At 44.7% G+C, this 9749-nt stretch overlaps 1 long non-coding RNA gene across 1 annotated transcript; it reads right to left on the bottom strand.

Annotated features, from left to right (window-relative positions):
* Positions 1-6046: 6046 nt before the first annotated feature.
* On the bottom strand, positions 6047-7724 carry LOC309654297. Its single transcript, XR_014260115.1, has 2 exons — positions 7666-7724; positions 6047-6305 (listed from the first exon to the last, which is right to left on the bottom strand). It is a non-coding gene; the product is annotated as an uncharacterized lncRNA (long non-coding RNA).
* Between the last annotated feature and the right edge of the window lie 2025 nt (positions 7725-9749).

The following is a 9749-nucleotide window of genomic DNA, read 5'->3' on the forward strand; positions in this document are numbered from 1 at the left end:
TTGAGCATTGTGATTACAAAGACCATGAGGCATTGTGATGACAGGGGCCTTGGAACATTGTGAGGACAATGGTCATCAAGCATTGTTATGACAGGGGTCATAGAGCATTGTGATGAGAAATACGATGGAGGGAGCATGGTGATAACAGAGGCCATGGAACATTGTGATGACAAGGCCATGTACCGTTTTGATTAAAAGGGTCATGGAGAATTGTGATGACAATGGCAGGGAACCTTGTGGTGACCGGGGTCATGGGGCATTTTGATGAAAATTTTCTTGGAACTTTGTGATGGCAGGGGTCATGGAGCATTGTGTTGAAAGGGAACATGGAGCAGTGTGATTACAGGGTCCATGGAGCATTGTGAATACATAGGCCATGGAACAATGTGATGACAGGGGTCATGTATCATTGTGATGACAGCGTCATGGAGCATTTTGATGACAGGGGTTATGGGGCACTGTGATGAAAGGGGGCATGGAGCATTGTGATGAAAATTGTCCTGCAGCATTGTGATGACAGCGGTCACAGAGAATTGGGATGAAAGGTATCATGCAGCATTGTGATGACAACAGTCATGGATCATTTTGATGACAGGCGTCATGGAACATTCTGATAACAAGGTTCATAAAGCATTTTGATGAGAGGGGTCAAGGAACATTGTGTTGACACGGGCATGGAGCATTGTAATGATAGGATATCTGGGGCATTGTGATGAAAAGGGGATGGATCATTTTGATGACAGGGTCCAAGGAGCATTGTGCTGAAAATGGCATGGAGCATTGTGATGAAAAGGGTACTGGAGCACGGTGAGGAAAGGAGTCATGGATCATTGTGATGACAGGAGTCATGGAGCTTTGTGATGACAAGGGTCATGGAGCATTGTGATGACACGGTCAAGGATCATTGCGATGACAAGAATTCTGGAGCATTGTGATGAAAGGGCATGGAGCATTGTGATTAAAGGTGACAAGGAGCATTGTGATGATATGGGCAGAGAACATTGTTATGACAGGTGTCATGGAGCATTGTGATGACAGCGGTCTTGGAGCATTGTGATGAAAGGCGTCATGGAGCACTGTGATGTCAAGGACCATGGAGCATTGTGAATACAAAGGCTATGGAGCATTGAGATGACAGGGTTCATGGAGCATTGTGATGAAGGTGATCATGGAGCATTGTGATGACAAGTGTCCTGGAACCTTGTGATGACACGTTTCATGGAGCATTGTGAGACAAGGACCATGGCGAATTGTGATGACATCAGTCATGGGGCATTGTGATGACAGTGGTCATCTAGAATTGTGATGAAAGATATCATGGAGCACTGTGATGACAGGGGCCATGGAACATTTTGATGACAAAGGCCATGGAGCATTATGATGACAAGTGTTCTGGAGCATTTTGATGACAAGGGCATGGAGCATTGTGATGACAGGTCCCATGGAGCATTGCGATGAAAAGGGCAGGGAATATTGTGATGACTGTGTTCATGGCGCATTGTGATGAAAGGGGCCATGGAGCATTTAGATGACAGGCATCATGAGGCATGGTGATGACAGTGGTCATGGAGCATTGTGATGAAAGAATTCATGGAGCAATATGATAAAAGGGGCCATGGAGCATTGTGATGACAGGTTTATTGGAGCATTGTGATGACAGGTGTATTGGAGCATTGTGAGGAAAGTAGTCGTGGATCATTGTGATGACATGTGTCCTGGAACACTGTGATGACACGGTTCATCGAGTATTGTGATGACAAGAGTCATAGCGAATTGTGATGACAGGTGTCATGGGGCATTGTGATGACAGTGGTCATCTAGAAATGTGATGAAAGGTATCATGGAGCATTGTGATGACAACGGCATGGAGCATTGTGATGACAGGGGTCATTGAGCATTATGATTACAAAGACCATGAGACATTGTGATGACAGGGGTCTTGGAGCATTGTGAGGACAAGGCCATGTACCATTGTGATTAAAAGGGTCATGGAGCATTGTGATGACAAGGGCAGAGAACCTTGTGTTTACAGGGATCATGGAGCATTGTGATGACAAGTGTCATGCAATATTGTGCTGACACAGATCATGGAGCATTTTGATGAGAGTGGCCTTGGGGCACAGTGATGAGAGACGTCATGGGGCATTATGGTGACAGTGGTCAAAGAGCATTGTGATGAAAGTGTTCATGGACCAACGCGATTATCGGGACAATGGAGCATTGTGAATACAAAGGCCATGGAGCATTGAGATAACAGAGTTCATGGAGCATTGTGATGAAAGTGGTCATGGATCACTGTGATGACAAGTGTCCTGGAACCTAGTGATGACACGGTTCCTACAGCATTCAGATGACAAAGGCCAATGTGAATTGTGATGACACGTGTCATGGGGCATTGTGATGAGATTGGTTATCTTGCATTGTGATGACAGTGGTCATGTAGAATTTTGATTAAAGGTATCAAGCAGCACTGTGATGACAAAGGCCAAGGAAAATGTTGATGACAAGTGTCAATGAGCAATGGGATGACAGGGGAATGGAGTATTATGATGACAATTGTTCTGGAGCATTGTGATGACAAGGGCATGGAGCATTGTGATTACTGGGGCCATGGAGCATTCTGATGACAATGGCATGGAGCATTGTTATGACACGGGCTGGGAGCATTGTAATGATAGGATATCTGTAGCATTGTGATGAAAAGGATACTGGAGCACTGTGAGGAAAAGAGTCATGGGTTAATGTGATGACAGGTGTCATGGAGATTTGTGACGACAAGGGTCATGGGACATTGTGATGACAGGTGTCATGGAGTATCGTGATGACAAATGCCATGGAGAATTGTGATGAGAGGTGGCATTGGGCATTGTGATGAAAGGGCTCATGCAGTACTGTGATTACAGGGGCCATGGAGCATTGTGATAACAAGTGAAATGGAGAATAGTGATGACAGGCGTCATAGAGCATTGTGATGACAAGTGCCATTTAGCATTTTGATGACAGGGGTCATCAGGCATTGTGTTGACAGGGGTCATGGAGCACTGTGATGGAAAAGGCCATAGAGCATTGTGATGACTGCGGTCATGGAGCATTGTGAAGACAAGTTTCATGGAGCATTGGATGACACGGGGCATGAAGCATGTTGATGACCACAACCTTGGCGCATTGTGATGACAAGGGCATGGAGCATTGTGATTACAGGAGACATGGAGCATTGTGATGACATTGGCAGGGATCACTGTGATTACAGGGATCATGGAGCATTGTGATGACAAGTGTCATGCAATATTGTGCTGACACAGATCATGGAGCATTTTGATGAGAGTGGCCTTGGAGCACAGTGATGAGAGACGTCATGGGGAATTATGGTGACAGTGGTCAAGGAGGATTGTGATGAAAGTGTTCATGGAGCAAGGTGATTATCGGGACAATGGAGCATTTTGAATACAAAGGCCATGGAGCATTGAGATAACAGAGTTCATGGAGCATTGTGATGAATGTGGTCATGGATCACTGTGATGACAAGTGTCCTGTAACCTAGTGATGACACGGTTCATACAGCATTGAGATGACAAGGGCCAAGGCGAATTCTGATGACACGTGTCATGGGGCATTGTGATGACATTGGTCATCTTGCATTGTGATGACAGTGGTCATGTAGAGTTTTGATGAAAGGTATCATGGAGCACTGTGATGACAAAGGCCAAGGAACATTTTGATGACAAGTGTCATTGAGCAATGGGATGACACGGGAATGGAGTATTATGATGACAAGTGTTCTGGAGCATTGTGATGAAAAGGGCATGGAGCATTGTGATTACAGGGGCCATGGAGCATTGTGATGACAATGGCATGGAGCATTGTGATGACAGGGGTCATTAAGCATTGTGATTACAAAGACCATGAGGCATTGTGATGACAGGGGATTTGGAGCATTGTGATGACAATGGTCATCAAGCATTGTGATGACAGGTGTCATAGAGCATCGTGATGAGAAAGACCATGGAGCATGGTGATGACAGATGCCATGGAGCATTGTGATGACAAGGGCAGGGAACCTTGTGGTGACCGGTGTCATGGAGCATGCTGATGACAACTTTCATGGAACATTGTGATGAGAGGTGTCATGCAGCATTGTGTTGAAAGGGAACATGGAGCAGTGTGATTACAGGGTCCATGGAGCATTGTGATTACAGGTGTTATGGGGCACTATGATGACAACGGTCATGGATCATTTTGATGACAGGTGTCATGGAACATTCTTGTAACAAGGTTCATAAAGCATTTTGATGACAGGGGTCATGGAGCATTGTGTTGACACGGGCATGGAGCATTGTAGTGATAGGATATCTGGAGCATTGTGATGAAAAGGGGATTGAGCATTTTGATGACAGGGTCCAAGGAGCATTGTGCTGACAATGGCATGGAGCATTGTGATGAAAAAGGTACTGGAGCACTGTGAGGAAAGGAATAATGGATCATTGTGATGACAGGGGTCATGGAGCTTTGTGATGACAAGGGTCATGGAGCATTGTGATGACACGGTCAAGGAACATTGTGATGACAAGAATTCTGGAGCATTTTGATGAAAGGGCATGGAGCATTGTGGTAAAAGGTGACAAGGAGCATTGTGATGATATGGGCAGAGAACTTTGTGATGACAGGGGTCATGGAGCATTGTGATGAAAAGTGTCATGGAACATTGTGCTGACAGGGATCATGGAGCTTTTTGGTAAGAGAGGCCTTGGAGGTTTATGATGGCAGGCGTCATGGGGCATTGTGATGACAGCGGTCTTGGAACATTGTGAAGAAATGGGTCATGGAGCACTGTGATTACAGGGGCCATGGAGCATTGTGAATACAAAGGCTATGGAGCATTGAGATGACAGGTTTCATGGAGCACTGTGATGAAAGTGATCACGGATCATTGTGATGACTAGTGTCCTGGAACCTTGTGATGACACGGTTAATGGAGCATTGTGATGAGAAGGATCATGGCGAATTGTTATGACATCTGTCATGGGGCATTGTGATGACTGTGGTCATCTAGAATTGTGATGAAAGGTATCATGGAGCACTGTGATGACAGGGGCTATGGAAAATTGTGATGACAAAGGCCATGGAGCATTGTGATGACAAGTGTCATGGGGCATTTTGATGACATTGGCATGGAGCATTATGATGACAAAAGTTCTGGATCATTTTGATAAAAAGGGCATGGAGCATTGTGATGACAGGGGCCATGGAACATTTTAATGACAAAGGCCATGGAGCATTGTGATTACAAGTGACATCGGGCATTTTAATGACATTGGCATGGAGCATTATGATGACAAGAGTTCTGGAGCATTTTGATGACAAGGGCATGGAGCATTTCGATGATAGGGCCCATGGAGCATTGTGATGAAAAGGACAGGGAACATTGTGATGACTGGGTTCATGGAGCATTGTGATGAAAGGGTCCATGGAGCATTGAGATGACAGGCGTCATGAGCCATGGTGATGACAGTGGTCATGGAGCATTGTGATGAAAGAGTTCATGGAGCAATATGATAACTGGGGCTATGGAGCATTGTGATGAGAGGTATAATGGAATATTGTGATGAAAGTAGTCATGGATCATTGTGATGACATGTGTCCTTCGACACTGTGAGGACACGGTTCATTGAGTATTGTTATGACAAGGGTCATAGCGAATTGTGATGACAGGTGTCATGGGGCATTGTGATGACATTGATCATCTAGGAATGTGATGTAAGGTATCATGGAGCACTGTGAGGACTGGGGCATGAAACATTGTTATGAAAATTGTCCTGGATTATTGTGATGACAGGGATTATGCAACATTGTGTGGACATGGGGATGGACTATTGTGATGACAATGGTCATCGAGCAATTTGATGAATGTTTTCATGGAACATCGTTATGAATAGTGCCTGGGAGCATTGTGACGATAAAGGCCATGGAGCATTGTAATGAAAGGTTTCATTGTGCACTGTGATGACAAGGGGGATGGAGTATTGTGATGAAACTGGTCCTGGAGCAGTGTGATAACAAAAGCCAAGGAGCATTGTGATGACAGGCATCATGGAGCATTGTGAAGAAATGGGCCATGGGGAATTGTAATGACAACAGAGAAATGTGATGAAAATGGTCAGCGAGCACAGTGATTAAAGTGGTCATTGAGAATTGTAATGAAAAGTGACATAGATCATTGTGATGACAAAGGTCATGGAGAACTGTGATGACCAGTGTCAAGTAGCATTGTGATGACACGGTCATCGAACATTGTGATGACAAGAATTCTGGAGCATTGTGAGGAAAAAGCCATGGAGCATTGTGATTATAGGGGAATTGGAGCATTGTGACGACATGGACAGGGAACACTGTGATGACAGGTGTTATGGAGCAATGTGATGATAAGTGTCATGGAGCATTGTGATGAGAGGGTCCTTGGAGAATTGTGATGAGAGGCGTCATGGGGAATTGAGATGACAGTGGTCATGGAGCATTGTGATGAAAGTGGTAATGGATCATTGTGATGACAAGTGTCCTGCGACCCTGTGATGACATGGTTCATGGAGCATTGTGATGACATTGGTCATGGCGAATTGTGATGACAATGTCATGGGGCATTGTGATGGCAGTGGTCATCCAGAAATGTGGTTAAAGTTATTATGTAGCACAGTAATGAGAGGGACCATGGAGCATTGTGATGGCAAGTGTGATGGAGCATGGTGATGAAACGGCCATGGAGCATTATAATTACAAGTGTTCTGGAACCTTGTGATGACAAAGGCATGGAGCATTGTGATTACAGGGGCCATGGAGCAGTGTGATGACAAAGGCTTGGATCACTGTGATGACAAGGGCCATGGAGCATTGTGATTACAGGGGAAATGGGGCATTGTGATGAATGAGTTCATGGAGCATTGTGATGAAAAGTGTCATGGAACATTGTGCTGACAGGGATCATGGAGATTTTTGGTAAGAGAGGGCTTGGAGATTTGTGATGGCAGGCGTCATGGGGCATTGTGATGACAGCGGTCTTGGAGCATTGTGGTGAATGGGGTCATGGAGCACTGTGATTACAGGGGCCATGGAGCATTGTGAATACAAAGGGTATGGAGCATTGAGATGACATGGTTCATGGAGCATTGTGATGAAAGTGATCATGGATCATTGTGATGACAAGTGACCTGGAAACTTGTGATGACATGGTTCATGGAGCATTGTGATGACAAGGACCATGGCGAATTGGGATGACATCTGTCATGGGGCATTGTGATGACAATGGTCATCTAGAATTGTGATGAAATGTACCATGGAGCACTGTGATGACAGGGGCCATGGAACATTGTGATGACAAGTGTCATGGGGCATTTTGATGACATTGGCATGGAGCATTATGATGACAAGAGATCTGGAGCATTTTGATGAAAAAGGCATGGAGCATTGTGATGACAGGGGCCATGGAACTTTGTGATGACACAGGCTATGGAGTGATAAATATTGTCCTGGAGCATTGTGATGACAGCGGTCACAGGGAATTGGGATGAAATTTATCATGCAGCATTGTGATGACAATGGTCATGGATCATTTTGATGACAGGGTCATGGAACATTCTGATAACAAGTTTCATAAAGCATTTTGATGACAATGACATGGAGCATTGTGATGACACGGTTAAGGAACATTGTGATGACAAGAATTTTGGAGCATTTTGATGAAAGGCCATGGAGCATTGTGATTAAAGGTGACAAGGTGTATTGTGATGATATTGGCAGGGAACTTTGTGATGAGAGGGGTCATGGAGCATTGTGATGAAAAGTGTCATGGAACATTGTGCTGACAGGGATCATGGAGCTTTTTGGTAAGAGAGGCCTTGGAGATTTGTGATAGATGGCGTCATGGGACGTTGTGATGAGAGTGGTCTTGGAGAATTGTAATGAAAGAGGTCTTGGAGCACTGTGTTTACAGGGGCCATGGAGCACTGTGTATACAAAGGCTATGGAGCATTAAGATGACAGGTTTCATGGAGCATTGTGATGAAAGTGACCATGGATCATTGTGATGACAAGTGTCCTGGAACCTTGTGATGACACGGTTCATGGAGCATTGTGATGACAAGGACCATGGCGAATTGTGGAGACATCTGTCATGGGGCATTGTGATGACAGTGGTCATCTAGAATTGTGATGAAAGATATCATGGAGCACTGTGATGACAGGGGCCATGGAACATTGTGATGACAAAGGCCATGGAGCATTGTGATGATAAATGTCATGGGCCATTTTGATGACATTGGCTTGGACCATTATGATGACAAGAGTTCTGGAGCATTTTGATGACAAGGGCATGGAGCATTGTGATGAAAAGGGCAGGGAACACTGTGATGACTGCGTTCATGGAGCACTGTGATGAAAGGGGCCATGGAGCATTGAGATAACAGGCGTCATGAGGAATGGTGATGACAGTGGTCATGGAGCATTGTGATGAAAGAGATCATGGAGCAATATGATAACAGTGTCCATCGAGCATTGTGATGACAGCTGTATTGGAGCATTGTGATGAAAGTAGTCATGGATCATTGTGATGACATGTTTCCTGGAACACTGTGATGACACGGTTCATCCAGTATTGTAATGACAAGGGTCATAGCGAATTGTGATGACAGGTGTCATGGGGCCTTGTGATGACATTGATCATCTAGGAATTGTGATGAAAGGTATCATGGAGCACTGTGATGACTGGGGGCATGAAGCATTGTTATGAAACTTGTCCTGGATTATTGTGATGACAGCAGTCATGGAGAATTGTGATGACAGGGATTATGCAGCATTTTGTTGAAAAAGGTACGGACTATTGTGATGAAAATGGTCATGGAGCAATATGATGAAAGTTTTCATGGAACATCGTGATGAATAGTGCCTGGGAGCACTGTGACGATAAAGGCCATGGAGCATTGTGATGACAAGTGTCATGGAGCATTGTAATGAAATGTTTCATTGTGCACCGTGATGACAAGCGGGATGGAGTATTGTGATGAAACAGGTCCTGGAGCATTGTGATAACAAAAGCCATGGAGCATTGTGATGACAGGCATCATGGAGCATTGTGAAGAAAGAAGCCATGGGGAATTGTAATGACAATAGAGAAATGTGATGAAAATGGTCAGCGAGCATAGGGGTTAAAGTGTTCATTGAGAATTGTGATGAAAAGTGACATAGAGCATTGTGATGACAAAAGTCATGGAGAACTGTGATGGCAAGGTTCATGTAGCATTGTGATGACACGGTCATGGAACATTGTGATGACAAGAATTCTGGAGGATTGTGAGGAAAAAGCCATGGAGCATTTTGATTATAGGGGACATGGAGCATTGTGATGACATGGACAGGGAACACTGTGATGACAGTTGTTATGGAGCAATGTGATGACAACTGTCCTGGAGCATTGTGATAAGAGGGTCCTTGGAGAATTGTGATGACAGGCGTCATGGGGCATTGAGATGGCAGTGGTCATGGAGCATTATGATGAAAGGTGTTATGGAGTATTGTGATTACAGGGGCCATGGAGCATTGTGAATACAAAGGCCAGGGAGCATTGAGATGACAGTGGTCATGGAGCATTGTGATGAAAGTGGTAATGGATCATTGTGATGACAAGTGTCCTGGGACCCGGTGATGACATGGTTCATGGAGCATTGTGATGACATTGGTCATGGCGAATAGTGATGACAATGTCA

This window comes from Balaenoptera physalus (assembly GCF_965194825.1).
Source record: "Balaenoptera physalus genome assembly, contig: HAP1_SCAFFOLD_2518, whole genome shotgun sequence".
In the NCBI taxonomy this organism is placed as follows: Eukaryota; Metazoa; Chordata; class Mammalia; order Artiodactyla; family Balaenopteridae; genus Balaenoptera; species Balaenoptera physalus.